General features: G+C 52.1%; 1 protein-coding gene across 6 annotated transcripts in view; it reads left to right on the top strand.

Annotated features, from left to right (window-relative positions):
• Window positions 1–20480, top strand: part of ATP2B2 (ATPase plasma membrane Ca2+ transporting 2) — a 367475-nt gene that overhangs the window by 173862 nt on the left and 173133 nt on the right. Inside the window, exon 1 of one of the 6 annotated variants that reach the window (XM_036332174.1) lies at window positions 14159–14329. The exons of the other annotated variants lie outside the window; for them this stretch is intronic. The gene's annotated coding sequence lies outside the window, so the exon portion shown is untranslated. Of the gene's footprint in view, window positions 1–14158; window positions 14330–20480 lie in introns of those variants that run through there. 6 annotated transcript variants of the gene reach the window in all.

The raw sequence follows: 20480 nt of genomic DNA, 5'->3' as shown, positions 1-20480 counted from the left end.
ATTGCATGCTTTCCCCCTTTGAGATGCAAGGGTGAGGGCAGCAGGGGTGGGAACGGAGGACTCTATTCTCACCACCTGCTCTTCCTTTTCCTGGGCCTCAGCGTCCCCCTCTGTGAAGAGAAGCCACTTGCTCAGTGTCACTCAGAATGAGAGACTTGTACCAGATGTAAGTTCCACCTGTGATTCTCAGTCCCTTCCTGCTCTGTTTCCTCATTCGCTGTGTCCTCACTATCTTCCTAGAAGGGGCCAATGTCCAAGACCAGCACGTGGCCTTCATTATTTGCCACCAACCTGATCCACACAGTCACCCTGACATGGTGCAAAGGAGCAGCTGGGAAAATGTCATGTTTGCTGCTCTTCCCCAGCCACTTGATTACAGACAATGAGTGACATGCTTACCTAATTAAGGAGACCCCAAAGGCAGGGAACATATGGGGGCAGGTCCACTATATGACTGAGGACCTACTTTCAGCCAAGGCCAGCATAATGCTAAGGATACAGACTCTGGAGTCTGGTTTGAATCCCAGATAGCTGTGTGGCCTTGGGCAAGTTACCTAACCTTTCTGTGCTTCCATTTTTTTCTCTGAAAAATGGGCATGATAATAACTGTATATCCCTTATAGTGTTGCTGAAAAAACTGAGTTTATATGTGCCAAGTGCTTAGAACAGGACCTGGAACTTAGTTGGTGCTCCCCAAACATTTGTCATTACTCATATTTCAGAACCAGGATCTCACTGAAACTCGCCACAGCCAGCCCAGCCTGGGGTTCTGATGGCTCCCATTTTATGGATGAGGTTCAGGGAGGAGAAGCCACGTGCCCTGGTCACCCAGAAATGGAACCCCTGCTGCAGTCCTCTGTCTCAGTGAGGACAAGCAGGGCTGGGGCAGCACAGGGGCGACTGAGAAGAGCCAGGCCTTCCTCAGAGGTGCAGGCAGTGTAGGGAGGTGGCTATAAATATGAGAGGCAGGGGCTTTCTAACTAGGCCAGGAATGTGTGTTAGTCATTGAGGTCAGAACAGGCTGCAGCAGCTCTTGGCTGGGAAAAGAGTGTATCCAGGAGTGAGCTCTCCTGGGCTCAGGTAAAACCTGATGATTCGAGGAGGAGGGTGACAAGCAGTGCTCAGCTAGGGGACACACTGGCACCACCCACCTTTGTGATAGGGGCAAGGGTGACCCCCGGGAATGCCTCTCCTACCCCTTCTAATTGCCAAGAAATCCTTCTATAACCCAGATGAGATCAGTGGGCCCAGGCCACAGCTGCCGATCGCAAAAAGTAGAGCTAGCCGCCATTCTGGGGAGTGAGCAAGCTCATCCTTTCTATTTTAATAGCTGTGTACTTATGTTAATGTGTTAGGAGAAAAATACAACTATGATCAAATCTATGTTCTCGTGGCTATAAATGCTTAAGATGATGCTCAGTAGGTGTATATGTCTTCAAAAAAGGGAGTTTATTTTTTAAGAATGTGAAGTATGTAGTAGTACATGTGGAACTGGCAAACATTATTACTGAGGTTTCATGGGTTCTGGGTCACAGCTGAAATGCTAACCTCCTTGCTTTGGGGTTCCAATTATTTTCTGTGACTCCCACCCACCCACACCCAGCCCTGCCTTGCCCCAAACATCCCAGGCACTTGCACCCTACCCCACCTCTACTCTCACTGTGCCCACCATCTGGGATGCCTTTCCCATCCACCTTTCAACTGGCAAGGACCAGGAGAAATGAGATCCTCGCTGGAACCTCCATGAGGCCAAATGGAGGCATCCTCCTCCAGGCCACCCCAGGCCCTTGTCCGTCCACTGCCAGTCCCTGCACTGCCTGAGGCTACCATAGCTGGGACCATCGCCCCCTCCTGTTATGTGGTGATGGGGAAAGCAAGGTCTGGGTGTGTCTGTTTTCCTACCTGCTGTGCCCAGCTCAATGCCTGGCACTGAGCACAGACCAGGAAGCAGACACCTGGGCACATTCTGAAGCTGTCCCTGCCCGGCTATAGGCCATGCATATGCAACCTCAGCCTTGAGGCTTAGTTCATTCCCTCATCTCTCACATAGGGGACAACAAGTTCCCTTCCGGGAGGAGGGAGTGGTGCATGGAGTCAGTGAGTTACACCACCTAAAGGTACCTAGAGGCATGTGCCTGGCAGGTTGTCAGCGTTCTGCAAACATTGGCTCTGATTATTCACATCACCAAGGCTGTGGTCATTATCAGAAGCCAAGGGATATTCACTGAGTCCACAATGATGCAGGATGGAGGGGAGGGAGGTAAGACTAGAGCATCTTTGCATTTAGGACCAGAGAAAGCCCTTGGCACCTATTTACTTCACCCCTCTCATTTTGAATATGGGGGAAACTGAGGCCCACACCCCAGCCTGGAACAGAGCTCATGACTTCCACCTATGGTTGTCCCACCATCATCTCCCTCCCCAGACTAGGGGGGGCGGGTAGGTGACTGAGGCCAGGACTCACCTGCCCATCGAGACACTGTAGTCCCCTCTCCCCCAGTTTCCCTCACCTCTTCAGCATAGGCCAGCGAGACCCAGCCAGGAATTCAAGGGGCTATGGCTGGCAATTCTCACTTCACTGAGGCAGTGAGTCAAAAGCCTTATTCTTTCTAAATTCCTCTGATAGGTGGGAGCAGACATGACCTTTGTCATTTGTTATTTTTAGCTGAGCAGGCGAGGAATAATAAAAACCTGTACGGGAGCTGACTATAAATAACATGTCTGTGGCGTATTTTTCTAAACACATCTAAAAATTGTAGATCTAAACAAGTCTTGTCCTCCAAAGCAGAAAAGCAGTATTAGCATGGCACTTTACAATCAACAGAGCCAATTTTACAAAAGCCATTGCTGGGGATCACTACACAGGGCCCTGAGGGAGACTCTTTTATTGCCCCCATCTTGCAGATGAGGAAATAAGAATGAGATTCGGCCAGTAAGCTGTCAGCAGAGCGCCTGCCCCAGGACAAGAGCCCCAATATAGATCACTGTTCTTATTGTGGTGCCTTCAGGAGACCGAGTAGCTTGTCCAGGGAGAAGGAAGGGAGCAGGCCCAGACCGCCGTGGGGCCACCTGTCTCTAAAAGCCATGCGCCATTAGCCATTGGAAAGATGAGAGGAGTGGGCAGTGGGTGTTGTGGAACCTTCAGAAATAGAGGTTGAGTAAAAAGGTGGTGGCTAGAGTGCTGGAGGCAAAGAAGGAGGGGGAGAGAAGGTAATTGAGCATCAGTTTTCTAGGGCAGTGCCCCACCAGAGTCACCCTCTGACACTGAACTCCCTTTGAGCAGAGCGGTGATGCAGTGATCCGAGGCAAGCCCCTGGTGGGAGAGTAAGAGTGGTGACCCAAGAGCAGGTTCCCAGCGCTGGGTGGGCAGTGGCAGTGGGCAGGGAGGAAAAGGTCAAAGGAAACTAGAGCAGAGACGTGGTCTGGGGACACAAAAGGCAGTGACTCCAGACAGCAGCGTTGAGCTCCTGCCCAGGGCTCAGTGGTGCGCAGTGAACTTGGAGTGACCAGCTCTCAGGAGATGAGGGTGCACTTTATAGTGTCCGCCAGTTTTCTGGCAGGCGCGGGGTGGAGGGGTAAGTGCTCCCACCCTGGCAAATTGCAAGCTACCAACACAAGATCGTCAATATGCACAGTCAGCTCTCGAGTCAATGCAAGCAACTCCAGAACACCACTGGGCAAGACTGCCGCCACACCAAGCCCCCAGGATAGGATACTGAGGTCCTGCTCGCTTCCAGGGAGAGAAGAGGGACTCGGGGGTCATTTTAAGCTACCATTAATTGTGCCTGTAACACATGAGCTAGCTGTAGTATTTCAGTTAATTCTCAGCACAATCCTCCGAGGTAGACATCATCTCTCTCTTACTCCTAGAGAAACAGATTCAGAGAGGTGGAGTGACTTGTCCAAGGGCACACAGCCAGTGAGTGGTGGAACCTGGATTTGAACCTAGGTGTGTGTGAGTTCAGAGCCCATACCCAGGGCATACACCAGCTGGCCTCAAGCCAGGATAATTCTACTGAGTTGGGGATGAGTTTTCAGGCAGGAGTTCATGGGTGGACTCCTCTGTGGGACTGGCAGCTGAGAGCCCCAACCAAGTCTCAGAGGAGTTGGTTACCAACCTTGGGGGAGGTCCTGAGAGGCTTGAGACACCCCTACGGGGGGGAGGGGGATGCTGAGCAGGAGGAACACTGTCTCCCCCTGGTCTCAGGGCAGAGCCACCACTTGGCACCTCACAGGGCTCCCTAAACCATCCCTCCCTCCTTCTATGCAACTGAGTATCCTATGGAGCCCTGCTCTAGGAGGCAGTCCCCACACTGCTGGGCATGTAGTAGGTGCTCAATTAATGCTAGAGAACTGAAGAAATGAACCAATGATATCTTCACATTCTCTGTCATTTTGTTTGAAATCAGAGACCAGATTTGCTGTGACTTAAAAGTGTTGTTACCTTTGCAGAACAGAGATGGAGAAGCAAGGCAGACTTTGTTAGGCACTGTGTTATGTGCCCCATACATACATGTTACTCATTGAAGCCTCCTAACACTCTCATAATTGCAGGTATCATTATTCCCACTTCACAGATGTAGAAACTGAGGTTCAAATTGGCCAAGTGATTAGCCCAAGGCCACCCAATACTAAGTAGAAGAATAGGGGTTCAATCCTGTATCTTTTTTATCTCCAAGCCCCTGCTCTATTGTGCTATGTCCCCCCGAAACAAAATAGCAGTTTATATCTGAGAAGCTGCTTTCAGTTTGCCAAGACCCATTCATGTCCTTCTTATATGTCATTTTTGCAAATCAGCCTGTGGGGTGGGCAGGGCAGAAAGGCTGGGAGAGAGGAGGTTGGACTCAGGAGAGCAGGACATTCCCTACCCAAGCTGGCTCCTGATCCAGTGTTCGCCCCACCCCATAGGGCAGCCTTTCGGTGGCCTTGTAGTGAGAGAGCTGCCCAGACTTGAGGGCAGTCCCATCCACAGAGGGCCTGCAGAATGGAACAAGTAGGCCTGGAACGCCCCCCCACTGATGCAGGGTCTCCTTGAAGGAGAGCTCTGGCCTCTGTGCAGATGTTCTTTGGAGCCATATTTGATGAAGATGGGTTCTAAGCAAGGTGGCCCCATAAGGTGACAGTGGGCTTTTCTTGTAGGTTAACGGGCTGTCCTGGAGCCAGCCCTTGCCTCCCAGCCCTTGCCTTGCTGTGATGTGTCCAAGGTAGGTGGCTGCCCCTCTCTGGACCTCAGGTTTCCCATCTGTAAAATAGAGTAAGGCTGACAGAGGGTGCCCAGCAGCACCTTCCGGCCCTGGTGGGCCACAATTCCACATAAACCAGCTCCACAGGCAGGTCCCAAAGGGACTTCCCACTGGGGAGAATGTGGAGGCCCCCATGGAATTGACTTAGGAGACCATCAAGGCTCTGTCAGCATTGCCCAACATCCCTCGGCCCCACCTCTGGTTGCACACCCCACCTACACCCTGCTCCCTTTGGCCACTTGCTGGGCCCAGGCATTTCCCAGACTGTAGCATGGTAGTGAAGAAGTTGTCTGAGCTCAGAACCCAGCCCTACTTACCAATAAGACAACCTTGGCCAAGTTATGTGACCCCTCTGTACCTCAGTTTTATCATCTATAAAATGGGGATGATAATCAGACTACCTTAAAGGGTAGGAATTAAAAGAGCCAAGACATGAAAAGTTGTTAGAATAACATTCCATGGCATGTAGTAATTGTTCAATCAATGCCACCTCTCAGTACTATTATTTGTAATAATTCATAGTAATACTACCTCTTCTACTCAGCAACTCTCAAACAAAGCTACCATTAGGGGCAGCCTTGGGGCCTAGAGGGAGCACTGGATTGAGAGTCCTCGGCCCAAAACTCCCATTTCAATTACTCATGGCCCCAGGGAGTAGGGGCTTCTTCACTTCTCCTGGCCTCAGTTTCCCCTTCTGTCAGGTAGCTCCCCTCAGCTCCCAGCACATTTGGGACTCCATAAAGACCTACTGGATGTTCTTGTCCTCCCTGCTGTGGCTCTGTGCAAGCAGGACCCCTATCCTGCTTGCTGACGTGTGCCCGGTGCAGGGTCGCCTCCAGTCATGGTTGGAGGAATGAATGTGTTGCCTGTGGAAGGTGTGATGTTACTGTGGTGTGGCTGTCTGACAACAGTGTGGAATTCTATCATATGGCAGACCCCTCACCAAGGGCTTTATGTTCCTCATCCTGTTTAATACTTAAAACCCTTCTAAGGTTCCTCCTATTTCTGGGATAAGGACAGAAATCTATAATGTGGTCTAAAATGCTCCCACCCCCTTCCCCGTTCATTCCCTATACTCTTCCCCTCTGGTCATTCAGGCCTCCTTTCAATCCCTTGAGAATTATTAAACTCTTTCCAGCCTCAGGGCCTTTGCATATGCCATTCCCTTTCCCAGGAACATCACTTTTACCCAGTGAGCTTCAGTTCAGCCTGCAGACCCCAGCCAGTCACCACCCCCTTGGGGAAACCTTTCTGTGATTCCCCCTTCTACTCCCACCAGAGGCAGCCATGTCCTCCTATGGAATGTGCTCATGGCCTCTGCCCTTTCATCTCATGCCCTGGTGTACAATTACATTGGTTTGCGTGTTCATTTCTTTTCACATCTGTTTTTAAACCCTCTCCAGGGTAGACACCATAGGCTTTTCTGCTTACCACTGTATCCTCAGCCCATAGCACAGAACCCAGCAAATACTAGGTGTTGATGGATGCTTGTTGAGCAAATGAGCAGGCAGAGAGGTCGGAAGTATGCCTATCTTACACATAAGGAGCTTGAGGCCAGAGAGATTAAGAGACTTGCCCAGAGTCAAGGGGAAACAGGATTAGAACTAGTCCATTGGGTTCCAGCTCCCAAGCTCTTGTCACCCAACCTCACTCCCTTGTCACCTTTGAGTGCAGTGGAGGACCGAAGCAGGTGGGCCCTTCGCATCTCAGAGGAAGGGGACTTGAGTGATGGGGCAAGGTCTTCTGTTCCTCTGAGAGCCCTGGCTGCTTGGAAACCTTGTACGGGGTAAGCCCACATCCCACTGCACCTCTGCCAGTCTTCCAGGAAAGATCTGAGTTCTAATTCTGGCTCTAGCTATGTACTTGTCACCTCCACACTCCAGACCTCAGTTTCTTCATCAGTAAAATGGGATGATACTCTCCACATAGTGGGTTAAATATATGTCCATAGATTGTGCATTGGCACATAGGAAAGCACTCAGCAGAGACAGCTGATGTTGCCCCTGTAGACTCCATCCCACCCCGATGACACATGGACAGCTGGGATGGCCACATTTTATTCCCTAACTTCCTATTGGTTCCAGTCCCGGCAGTGTACAGCCATCAAACCAGTCAGCTTGCAGCATTCTCAATTGTCACCCCCCCCCCTTCCTATTCTCTCTGGAATCGCTATTTCTCTACTGGGTCCTTCCGGCCTCCTCCATGGGAACACATCCAGAGAGATCACAGGCTGTGTGGCAGACAGTGGTTTGAATGCCCGGTCCTGTTCCTCACAACTGTGCACCCCTGACCAAGACACATACCCTCTAAGTTGAGGACTGATAACACCAAATTCTCCTGGGGTAGTGATGAGGACTAGATGACAGCTCATGTGTTAAGGGGCTGGCACATAACAGGTGCTCAGCAAATGTCAGGTTTCCTCCCCTCCTCTACTGACACTCCTGGAGTCATCACACCCATCCCCTGTTTCCTTTTTCCTCTTCTTCTGTTTCCTCAAAGGAGTCAGCCTTCCAGCAGGGATGAAAACACACACACACACACACACACACACACACACACACACACACACACGTTAACAAGGGACCCCAACACAGAACCTCACATTCAGTGAAAGCTGACTGTATATTTGCTGAATTAATAATCCAAAGGAATGCATTAGTAATGGTGAAATGTCAGGCTGTAGAGGGAGCATTTAGGGACAGGGACTCCTCCCTGCGTGCTCAACTCACCTCAAGTCCAACCCTGGACTCAGGCCTTCTGGTCCCAGTTGAGACATTTCTGGACTTAGGTATCAGAGTGAAGTTAGGGTCTTTCTTTCCCTTGACCTTGCTGGGCATACAGAAAGAGCCCTGTTCATTGACAGGCTCAGGAAATAGTAACTCTTAAGCCAGGACCTCCAAGCAAATGCCAAGAAAATTTCCAGAGCCACAGAAAGATACAAATACTAGTTTAAAACTACCAAGGGAATTGTTTTTTCATTCAACAAACCTACCCTCATCAGTTCAATCAATATTTATTGAGGCTCTGTGCCCAGTACTGGCAATACAACAGGCAGATGAGACCTATTCCCTATCCCTAGAGAATCCCCTGGCCTGATGTACAAGACAGATGCACATAAAAAGCTCAATTTGAAGAATCTCTTCTTAGAAGGGGAGGGGAAATGGAGGGGAAATCACTAAAGGCTTCATGGAAGAGGAGTTGCTGGATCTGATCTTGAGGGATGAGGAGGTCTTCTTCAGGCAGAGAAGTGGGGGGGGGGGGGTGAGGGGTGGCCCCAACAGAGTGGTTGGTGCATGCAAAGGAACAGAGGCACAGAAATACAAGAGTGTGTCTGAGGAGCGAGGGAGGCTTGGTGTGGGGAAAGCAGACAGAGGACAATGGGAGGTGTGTAAAATGGTCATCCGGGCCTCATGAACCATGGTAAGGAATTTGGGTTTGATGCCGAGGACACAGGGGAGCCAAAGAAGGGTTTAGAGGAATTGAGAAAGCCCTTTAAAATATAGGGGGTAGATAAATGGGAGGAAGATGCAGGAGAAGAGGCAGGGAGACGGATGTAAGGAGTTGGGATTGATGGATGGGAGAAGGCAGTATGTATGAGTGCCTATTAAAAAGATGGCATTAACTAAAAGGGGTAGGATAGCTGAGACCTGGAAAAGGCAGCCTCCCCCAGGAAGTTCTCCCAGGGAAGCTCTTGACTCTTCAGGCTCTCCCAGGAGAGAAAGTGCCAGCTCCCTAATTGGCTCCTGTTCCTGGCCTCTTGGCCTCTCAGAGGGGTTACAAGGTCAACCATCACAACACACTTGCCCTGTCAGCTAGAAGGCTAGGATAGGCCCTCCAGGCTGAAGATTTATGACCTGTTACAGTGAGAAGACACACCCGCAGCTGTGGGAAATTCAGGTTCCTTGTGGCTCCCTGGACAACATAGTCTATCAGCTAGGAGTGGGGCCTCATGCAGCACTGGATTTGAGCCCCAGTTCCCCTATGACCCTGGGCAACATTGTTTCACCTCTCTATGCCTCAGTTTCCTCATCTGTAAAATGAGGATAAAAATAGGACCTACCTCCCAGGATGTTGTGAAGCTCACACCATATGAGACACACAGTAGGATGTCAATGTGAATGGTGGCTGGAGTTTGCCAGCAGTCAGGCCTGAACCCTCCTTATTGAGGGAGTAAGAACCATGGGGAGGAGCCAGGAATTAGGGCCTGGGTTCAAGTCTCAGCAGAGTTGCTTGAGCCCTAGAGACCAGTCCTGACCAGCCCCAACAGGTGACATATGAGAGCCCTCATACTCCAGTGGGATGAGGGGCTGAAATAGACCCACCCTCCCCCCAACATTTCTCAGGAGCCATCCAGAGAATCTTACCCCTCACCCCCACTCTTCTATTAATAACAGCTGCCTTCTCCTTTAGCTTTCAACTCTGTCAAATAGGTATTATTGTTCCCATTTTGCAGATGAAAAAACTGGGATTCAGGGAGGTTGGATCATTTGCCCAAGGTCACATAGCCGGTAAATGAAGGAGCTGGAATTTGAATCCAGGTCTGTCTAGCCACAAAGTCCCAGCCCAAGGTTGGGTTGGCTGAGAGAGGGGCCTTGGTAGGAGTGGGGATGGACCCGCAGATGGTGGAGGAGCAACTTGGGACAAAGCAGGCCATGTGGTCCTCCAGGCACACATTCTGTGGCCTCTGAAGGCCATGGTCCTAGGAGAACCTGAGCGGTGTGCTTCACATTTGGGTAACTTGAGGCAGGGACAGAGGGAAGGGTCTAGAGCAGTGGTTCTCAATCTGTGGGTCGCGACCCCTTTGGGGGTTGAACGACCCTTTCACAGGGGTCGCCTCAGACCATCGGAAAACACATATATAATTACATATTGTTTTTGTGATTAATCACTATGCTTTAATTATGTTCAATTTATAACAATGAAAATACATCCTGCATATCAGATATTTACATTACGATTCATAACAATAGCAAAATTACAGTTATGAAGTAGCAATGAAAATAATTTTATGGTTGGGGGTCACCACAACATGAGGAACTGTATTAAAGGGTCGCGGCATTAGGAAGGTTGAGAACCACTGGTCTAGAGCTTGAGTGAGACAGATCTGGTTTCTAACCTTGCCTCTTGTCCTCACTGGCTCTATAACTCCCTGCAGGTTGCTTGAGGTCTCCAGGCCTCAATTTTCTCTTCTGTAAAATTGGAAGAAGCCCAGTTTCTCCAAGGGTGACTTGTGGAGGTCAGACAAGGGAGGGATGTGAGCAGCCTTTGGAAATAGATTCTTGTCCCCTAAGGGGCCCTGTCAGCATCTCTTTGTAACAGCAGCTGACCCAAGAGCTGCCCTGAAATCCCTGCCCAGGTGTCAGAAGACCCTGAGCTGGGCAAGGTGAGGGCAGATGTAGCCTTCAATCCTGCTTCTCCTCAATAGGGGAAGCAGTGGAGAGCCCACAGCTTACAGAAGACACAGCTGGCCTCTGAGTGCATCTGTTTCTGCCTCCCTCAGACCTGTGTGGACCTACCTCATCCATCTCCCTTGTGCAGATTGCCTCCATCAGGCTGGGCCAAGCTGCCCACCCCCATCCCTAGGCAGACTGACCCTCTCCACTCCCCACACTCCCCTGCTCTAGGATGTGTTCCAAGAGAGAAAACATGGTCTGGCCAACTAAACACCATCTGAAAATAAAACTAGGCTGGCTCTCCCCTCACCCCTGCCTTATTTCTCATGCCTTTCCTCAACCCTGACCCTCGCTCCATGTCCACCATAAGCCAAATCAGTAATCCTCCTGGCCAGCTTCCTGCCTCTCTCCTCCTCTTCCCTGTGGGTAACCCTGACCTGTCATTTCCAATCTTCCCGGAGTTGCAACACTAGCACCATTATTTGTCTGATTTCACAACACCTCTGCCTGTCCAGTCGGCCCTGCCTCCAAACATATCCTGTAAGGACAGGCCAGATGCCCCAGGTGTGCCTGCTGCAGAAAGGGGAGGCACAGGAGGCAGGGCAGGGACAAATGTCTGTGACCAAGTTCCACACTCAAGGGTGACCTTGGGCAAGTCGTCCTTTTCTTGAGGCCTCAGTTTACTCAACTGTAAAATACGAGAATTGCATAGGAGTCCTTGAAGGGCCTTCTAGTTTTGGCATTTGACTAATCAAAATCACAGCAGCAGATTCATTCAAGGTTTTACTATGGCATCTACCATATGGGACTCTGGAGACAGCTAATGTGGTCATAGGCCAATGAGAGAGACAGATGTGTAGACCATCACAATACGGTGTGGTCAGAGATGGACAGAGGCATGAACTACTTCTCTTGGTGGAATCAGGAAGGATTGTCTGAGAAAAGGGCACTTCAGTTTGACTCTGAAGATTGGGTAGAAGTTCATGGGCCTAGCATAAGGAAGAACTTTCAAAATATGCTATTCAGCATTTGGGCTGTCTCAGAAGTTAGGGGGGCGGGTATCCCGAAATTAGGGTGTAGATACCGAAGTACACAAGGCCTGGAATGCCAAGGAGATGGAAGCTTAGCCAGGTGCCAGTTCTAGCCTTTGATTCTGGGAACCAAAATCCAGGAGTTCCTGAGAATTTGGTGTCTGTTGGTGAAGGCCCAGCCCACCACAAACAGGCCAGTGAGCAGGCAGGACTCGGGACTTCCAAGTAGATGAGTGTGAGGGCTCCCAGCCATCCCACACCATGCTGACCTTCACACGGAAAGAGCCCTGGGCTTGGAGTCTGTCTTGGGTCACAGGTTTGGCTTACCCCTTCCTAGCTGAGGAACCTTGTCCTGGCCACCACGAACCTCCAAGCCACTCATAGCCTCCTCATCTGTAACTTGGGTGCTCAGCAGCTACTCTGGTAGTTGTTATGAGGATCAAGGGATTTACTGTTTTGCAGGCAGGTGGCCTTTTGCAAACTGTAAACTGTGTTGGACATGGGAAGGACAATTATTATTGAAATGGTGGTTCAGAACCAGCCCCTTGAGGGGCTATTTGTTTTGTAATCTGGTAAAGTGTTGCCCCCAATGGTGTAATAGTAATAATGGTGGGATTCAGGACACAGACTCATTTGCTCAGACCACATATGAGCTGCAATATGCCTTTCATCCTCTGCCCTTCTTTGCCACCCTCACTCCAGCCATCTCAGATCACTTTTACTTAGTCCTATGTTGGGGGGCAGAGGCTGCCTCTAGGTCTTGGAGAAAAGGGGACTCCTGGCCTGGCCCTACCCTGGAATGGGGGCTGACTTAGAAGTCTGCCTGGAAGAGGCCCCCCACCCGTACCCCCCAAGAAGTGGGCTAATGTGGGAACTCCCTGTCCTGGGCTGTTGGTGGGAGGCAGGATGCTTTCTGAGAGCTGTCCTGGGCTGCTCTGGTACCCTAGCTAGGTACCTGTTTTGCCTGCCCAGTGAAACCCAGGGCCACCCAGTGCTCAGCATCCTTAGTTTCTCAGCATCCTCCCTGCATTGAGTCCTCTCTATCTGGCCCAGGGATAGAATGGGACCCTTGGTGGGGCTTGGGTGGGGAGTGTGGGGGGGAGGTGATGGTGGAGGCAATGAAGAGTAAGGGGTTATCAGTGTGGTCCTGCTGGCAGGGGCCCTGCTGTGGTGCTCTCAGCTCTCTGCTTCCCGCGGCCCCTCTGCCCAGCCAGTTCTCATTTTGGTGCAGTGCAGACTTTCAGCTTAACGAGACAAATTGATATTCTGTGCCAGCCCAGGGATGGAGCGGCAGCTCGGGACACTCTGGCAGGCAGCTCAGAAGTGGGCAGGGGGTGGGGGCAGGGGAAGGAGGCAGCTTCCATCTGGAGCTGCCTCCTGGGGCAACTCTCAGCGCTGCCCCCTCTCCCTCCCCCCCTCCCCATGCACCCCCTCCACACTGACAGGTGCCCTGAGACACTGGCCCTGAAGGTCCTTCTACCTTCAGTGCCCTCCTCCCAAGCAGAGCACCCCCTCCTGGAGGGGGCAGGGCAGTGGAGTGGGAGGCTTCTAAATCTAAGAGAAGCCCCTCCACCCACTGTGACCTCCTAACCTTGCTCCTGGGGCTGCCCCCACCATTCTGGATTAAAGGAGCAGCAGCTCTGCCAGAGATGAGGCAGGAAGATGTGGGAGGGGTTCTACTCCTCTTTGGGAGTCCCTGAGGTGCTCTGGACATCATCTGTCCCCCAATATGGCCAGCCCCCAACTCATCGCAGATGTCCCCATGGATTATGTAGATGCACAAGACATATGCAGACATCCCTGCCAGTGGGCACCTGTCAGGCCTTCTTGAAGGGGTCTTCTGCCAGGCCTGCAGCCCCCGCAGGTGGGAGTGCGTGCCGGCCTGTGGCTGGGTTGCAGAGGTAGTGTTTAGGTGGCAGCAGAGAACTCACTGCAGGCTCTACTCTGCAGGCTCTGCAACCACAGATGTGTAAGTCCACTCCAACTCCCACGTAACCTTTGCCCCCAGGCATGGGAGAGTCCTGACTGAAAAGAGGGAGGGGCAGACTCCCTTCCCAGCCACTGTTGGCCCCCCAGAAAGAAGGGGAGGACTCAGACCCATTTTTTCCCCCTCTGCTATCACCACCCCACCCCTTCCACCGCTGGAGGGATCCCTCCCTCCTGCTCAGCCCCAACCCTACCCTCACCATGCCCTTGACATTCCCTCCTACTTCGAGGGAGCCGGCTGATTCCTGGGACTCTGCCAGCTTTAGTTCCTCTTGATCCCACGGGAGGAATTAAAACCGCAAACAACACCGTGGTGGTTCGGTCCAAGCAACAACCCCGCACACCGCCCCCTACTCTCCTCCCCGGTCCGCCCCGCAGAAAAGCCCTCGCCAAGGCCCTCCCCCGTTCTCCGCCCCCTCCCCCCAGCCTCCGGCAGCGCAGCGGCAGGGGTGGCCTCTGCCTCCCCCGAGATCGCATTTTGCCGGTGCGATGCTCTCCTAGAAGCCAGCGCCGCGCCTCCGCCCCCCGCCCCCCCACCTGCTCGGGAAGGATGGTACAGTCTGCAGAGGGACCGGGCACGCTGGCTGGGCTCAGCCGCGGCACCAGCTGCCGCACCGCGATTCTGGGGCTGCCCGCCTGTAAACCGTGCCGGATTTGTGCTGATTTTCGTAGCCAAGTAAGTACCGGCATCCCCCAGCATGAGAAAATAAAAAATAAAAAGCTCCCCACTTCGCTCTCCCCTTACTCCCTCACCCATTTTATTTTGTTTCATTTCATTTGCTTTTTCTCAGCGCTGATGGTGGTGGTGGTGGCGGCAGCGTGGAGGGGGGTGCGAGCTGGGCTTGTTTATCTGGCAGCAGCCGAGGCTGCATTGGGAGTTGCTGCTGAGAGAGACACTAGTTTGAGGGTCTGTCTGTGTGTTGGGGCTGAGGGCTGGAGTGCCGGGGACACGGGCAGGGGAGCCTCGGACAGGCGGATGCCTGGGGTCTCAAGTAGATTCCAGGTAGCAAATGCCCCATTGGATGTTATGCAAGGGCCGGCCAGCCGGTGGTGGGGAGCGGGTGGGGGCAAGGTTCTCTTCCCTCTGAGCTCCTGGACCTGGGTACCCCGCCTGCCCCAGCCAGGGTCCCAGGAAAGAGGCAGCAGGAGCCCCCCACGGAGGGTCCCCTTGGTGGGGTAGGCTGCCCTGTGCTGGGACCCACCAGGTCTGGCCGGCCAGCCTGGGCATGTGGCAGCAGGAACCAGGTCCCTGAGACGGCCAGGATGGGGACACGAGTAGGATGGCCAGGCCGTTTTGCAGCAGTCATGCTGGGTGGTAGAGTTGGCACTTTCTGCCAACTGGAAGCCCAGTTCCTCAGCCAGCCTGGGTGGCCTCTGGCTGAGCACTTGGGCACCTGGGCTTTTCCCTGCCCCCTGCAGGGTCAAAATTGGGAAAACCAGCAGGGGACCTCTGAACTCCCAGAGGAGGGGCTGCTGTGGGCAGCCTCCCCTTACTAGCCAAGTGGCCGTTCCACACCACTTTGGTCCTCTGCTCGCCCAGGTTGTGAAGGGAGGGGTCTCTGCACTGGCCAGCCCCAGTCAGGCAAGGGCCCCAGGAGTCTCAGGGTCCCCACACAGAGGCCCAGCCTGGCTCGACCTTCAGAAGGGTAAGTGAGCAGGCGAACTCGGCCAGCAGATGCACACCCCTGGCCCAGTGCAGAAGGGACTCCCTCCTCACCTGCATTGCTCTCTAAATCGCTGAGAGGAGGCAGAGCTGATATTTGGGGCAGTTCCAGGAGTGGCGGGCGCCATCCAGAGAAATTCTCCTTTGACGTGTGCAGTAGGAGGGGGCTTGGAGTACAGACTGCCAGGGCTTCCGCCTATTAACTTCCTTGAAGGGGCAGTGGCAGGTTTGGGGCTGTGGCTCTAGGTTCAGGAAAGATGCCAATGTTATTTAGCCACCTTCATATGTCCAGTCCCATTCTCATCAGGGCCTATTCATATCCACAGATTTGCACAGATGCATATATACAATAGAGTGCCCATTGTAATGCACGATATAGTCCAATCATAGACACTCATACGGAGTACCCATGCCCACAGATACAGCCCACCATATGGGACTATAGCTCACATCCCTATGTACCATCTAGCTCACCTGCAAAATACAGCCTGCACATGAATGCAGCATGCACGCACACACACCTGTGAAGAACGCATGCCCACATATGCAGGTAGCACAAACATAAGAATGCAGTGGGCTGCACATGGGCAACCGGCCTACATGTAGTGCCCTACAGCAGCCACAAGTGTGGTATGTGTCCATGTGAGGGCTGGCCCTAGTGTGAAAGCTATAAGCACACACACGTGTGAGGTCCTGAATGCCAGCTGCATGCATGTCTGCACATTGGCAAGTACATGGCATGCTGGAATGTGCCCACAGGTGAATGTAGGTTGCACATGTAGAAGACGGCCCTGGGCACACACAGATGCAGCACCTCTGCGTGATACTATATGCACGCCCCCACTCAGCCTCCAGGCATCTCGTGGAATTAAAGGTGCCTCAGGCACTGGGGAGAGGCTAGCCCTTCAGGGGCCTTCCGGTGAGGACAGAAGGACACTGGCCTCCAAGTGGCAGCCGCAGCCCTACACAAGCCTGAGGGGAGGGCCAGCCCACATTCCCAGAGAGCTGAGATTGGATTCAGCAAGGCCATCTTGGGTTATTGATGTTCTGCAGGGAAGGCTGCCCAGTGTTGGAAAGGAGACAGGAGGGGGCGGGTGCAACTGCTTCCCATGGCCCAGACCACCAGGACCCCACAGGCCCCCTTCCCTGGCACCAGGAAGCCAGTACACTTGTGGGGGATCTCTGAGAGATGGGGCCCCGGATGCCTCTAGCATTCGCCAAAGTCCTCTCCAGACAGGTCAGAAAAGCTGCCTGTGGCTTATGCTATAGAAAGACTGAATCGCTGGGCCCCTTTATCTGTTCTCCAACGGCCCCCTCTCCCTTTCTCCCTACCCAGCACAATTATGGGTCGGGGAATTGGGTAAATAATAACCCAGGAAGGACTCACTGAGCAGATTACTCTGCATACATCACTACAGTGGGGCTTCATCTGGCCTTGTTATTCTCATGCACAGATGAAGCAGCAGCACAGAGAAATGTAGACACTTACCCAAGGTCACACAGCTAGAACATGCAGAGTTGGAAGCCAGGCCGTCCGTCAGGCTCCCTGCCTCCCATCTTAGACCCTCACTTCCCCTCCTGTGTGAGTCCAGTTCCAATTTGGGGTGCCAAAATCTCGAGAACCAACAGGTCAAAAATGTGTGATTTTTTTTTATTTTTTATTTTTGGTGAGGATCCAAGAAAGGGTCTAGAATTCTAGAGCAGCGGTTCTCAACCTGTGGGTCGCGACCCCTTTGGCGGTCGAACAACCCTTTCACAGGGGTCGCCTAAGACCATCCTGCATATCAGATATTTACGTTACAATTCATAACAGTAGCAACATTACAGTTATGAAGTAGCAAAAATAATTTTATGGTTGGGTCACAACATGAGGAACTGTATTTAAAGGGCCAGAAGGTTGAGAACCACTGCTCTAGAGAGTCTCCTGTAGGTAACGACAGAGCCTCCCTGGGCCGATGTGGACCTGTCTTAAGCAGCCAGATAACTCCGCCACCCCTCTTCTACATGGAATTGATGGCACCTAAAAAACCAAAGCAGATGAGTACACGTTGATGTTACCTGGCCTGTGTCTGTTTGCTAGAGGGAAACTAAGGCCTGGTCAGGTCCAAGGTCACATTGTGCTCTCTAGAGAACAGGGAATCTTGCCAACCTCTCTCAGGTCCCAGGCAAGAAGCAAGCAGCAGCTGCCTGTTTGCACCCCTCATTTTCCCCAGATGTCTGACTCCACGTTAAAATGATGAGCACGCCAGGCCCAGCTTCTGCTCCCGACTAGCTATGTGACCTTGGGCAAGTCACTTCGTCTCTCTGCATCTCAGTCTTTTCACCTGTGATCAGGACATGCCTGTCCTGCTCTGCCTCAACCCACAGCTGTCTGAGAGCCTTGGACACTGTGGAAGGCTGTGCATAGGGGCGGGATTGGCACCAGAACCTGGAACCAGAGCAGCTGAGCATCTTGCTTCCGCTATTGGCCAAGGTCAGGAGGGGGATCAAGGAAGGAAAATCTCTAGACTGGTGGATCTCAAGCATCAATGGACATATGAGTCACCTGGTGAGAGCCAGGTTTCTGCTCCCCTCCCCTGATTCAGGAGGTCTTGAGGGCTACATTGTCACAGGTGCCCCAGCGACCAAGGTGATTGAGAGTGGGCTTGAGGGAGCTCATAGGCTTTCAGAGCTGGAGTGACCTGGGTATCATGCTCTGCCCCCACTCCTGCCACATCTGCAGAAACTGAGGTTGCCTGGCAAGTTGGTGACAGAGTAAGACTGAAACTCAAGTCCCTAGCCCTCCGTCCTCTATCCCACCCCTAGGCTTTGGCTTCACCCTGCATTGCTAAATCAGGCCCTTCTGACGGCCGGTCAACCTTCAAATCCAAAATAAGGCTATATTCTCAGCAATGTGGCTGGAAAGCGTGCTCCAAAGAGACCCACCGAGCCTTCTGGTTGGTCCTGGTGAAGCCTCTTCCGGGCATTTGACAGTGGGGAAATGACTCCTCTTCTGCAAATCTTAGCCTTCATTTTCCTAGAAGGGGGATAGATTTAAACAGGGATGTTTGGAAGATTTAAAATCATGTGTGCGAGGCAACTGGCACATAGGAGGTGCAGGGTCAAGGTAGACAGTACTGGGGGACCCTGAGGTGCAGGATGTGGCTCCTCTCGGCCTCCCTTAGAGGAGCTGTGTGGTGTGCAGGTGCTGGGTGCTACATGCACACACATGTTGTGGCAGGGGGTGGGGTGGGAGAGTGGACAGGCTTCCCCCCCTAGTCCCACCTGAAGTACACAGTTCTGTGTGGGATGCAGGGCTGGGTCTCCTGCCTTCTCCAAGGCCAGGACAGTGAACCTGCAGTAATTCATTTCTCCCTTCCAGTGGGAGCCTCAAACAAGAAAATAGGGAGAATGTTCTCCCAGACAGATTCAGTTGGATGTCTATAAGAGCTGGTAGTAGATGGAGAAGATGGCAAGGGCCTGGCGTTCACAGCAGTAGGGTGGTGCCTCAGTTCACCCATCAGTAAAATGTATGATAATAGTACCCACCTCTCAGGCTGTTGTGAGGGGCAAATGAGAGAAGCATGGACATAACGTGCTGAGCTCTGGCCTGTATTTATGGCTCAGTGAATGGAAGTTGTCAAGGTTGACAATCAGAAGGTGTGAGTTCAGTAGCTACCTCTGCCACTTAAGGGTGCCCTTGATTAGTCACGTTGCCTCTTCAAGCCTTGGTTTTTGATCTGTAAAATGGAAATATGCCACTCCATTTGGAAAATAGAAGGCTGCCCAATTCATAGGACTGCTCTATGACAACAATAAACAATAGGTGACACTTTCCGAAGCAACTCCTGAGAACCTACTGGGTGTGCTGAGGGCTTCACCGTGGTCTCTGGTTGAGAGTCCTGCAGTGGAAGGAGGGAGCGTTATTAAGATCTTAGAAGCATCACCTGGCCAGTGTGGCTCAGTGGTTGAGCATCGACCTATGAACCAGGAGGTCACCGTTTGATTCCTAGCCATGGCACATGCTCAGGTTGCAGGCTCCATCCCCAGTGGGGATGTGCAGGAGGCAGCCAATCAATGATTTTTCTCTCATCATTGATGTTTCCATCTCTCTCTCCCTTCCTCTCAGAAATCAATAAAAAAAAATTTTAAATAAAGATCTTAGAAGCATCATACACAATCCAGGAAACCTCTGAAGAGTCAGAGTGGAGGGCAAGGTAGCTGGGCCTGATGGAGGTGGGGGTGGGGGGCCAGGGCTGGTGTCCCTGAGGCTAAAGAGGTCCCCAGGTAGGGAGAGAAGGCCTTTTGGCCTGAGGGCCAAAATAGCTGATTCTGGGCCCAGCTCAGTTACTGTGGGTGACCTTAGGCAAGTCGTGTCAGCTCCCTGGTCTCATGATTTCCCTTTGAAAGAGGCGGCAGTGATCCTGCCCACCTCGTGTGTCTTCAGTGAGCCTCCTGCCATCTGGCTCTAGGGTGAAGGGGCTGAGACAATGCAAGTCTGCAATAGCAGTTACAGCCACTGTGTTTGTTTCCTACAGTTGCCTTAACAAATTACCACTAATTGGGTGGCTTAACACAGCAAATCTTAATTCTCTCACAGTTCTGGAGGCTGGAAGTCTGAAATCAAGGTGTTGGCAGGGCTGGTTCCTTCTGGAGGTCCTGAAGGAGAGCCCACCCCTTCTTCTGCCAGCTTCTGATCGTGGCCAGCACTCCTTGGCATTCCTTGGCTTGTAGCTGCATCACTTCAATCTCTGCGTCCATCCTTACATCACCTTCTTCTCGGCGTGTCTCTATGTCCTCTCCTTTTTTTTTTATAAAGACATCAGTCATTAGATATAATCACCCTAAATCCAGGATAATTTCATCTCCAGATCTTTAACTAAATACATCTACAAAAAACCTTTTTCTAAATAAGAGCACATTTTGAGGTTCCAGGTGGACATGAATTTGAGGGGAGAAGATATTCAACCCACTATAGTCACTAATATTTATTTACTGCTAGTAAGTCCTCACTATCTCCCATTTTACAGATAAAGAAACCAAGGTCAGAGAAGTTAAGAATATGCCCAAGTCATACAGCAAGTGAGGGACAGCTCTGGGATTTGAACCCAGGAGTCTGGTGATCTTTCTTTTTTTCACCTTTTTGGAGCTGGCTGGGGCTGCCCATAGCCAGGACTTATGGGCA

Source organism: Myotis myotis, unplaced genomic scaffold (genome assembly GCF_014108235.1).
Source record: "Myotis myotis isolate mMyoMyo1 unplaced genomic scaffold, mMyoMyo1.p scaffold_m19_p_13, whole genome shotgun sequence".
In the NCBI taxonomy this organism is placed as follows: domain Eukaryota; kingdom Metazoa; phylum Chordata; class Mammalia; order Chiroptera; family Vespertilionidae; genus Myotis; species Myotis myotis.
The sequence above is the reverse complement of the archived record's forward strand: the minus strand, read 5'-3'. Positions and strand labels throughout refer to the sequence as shown.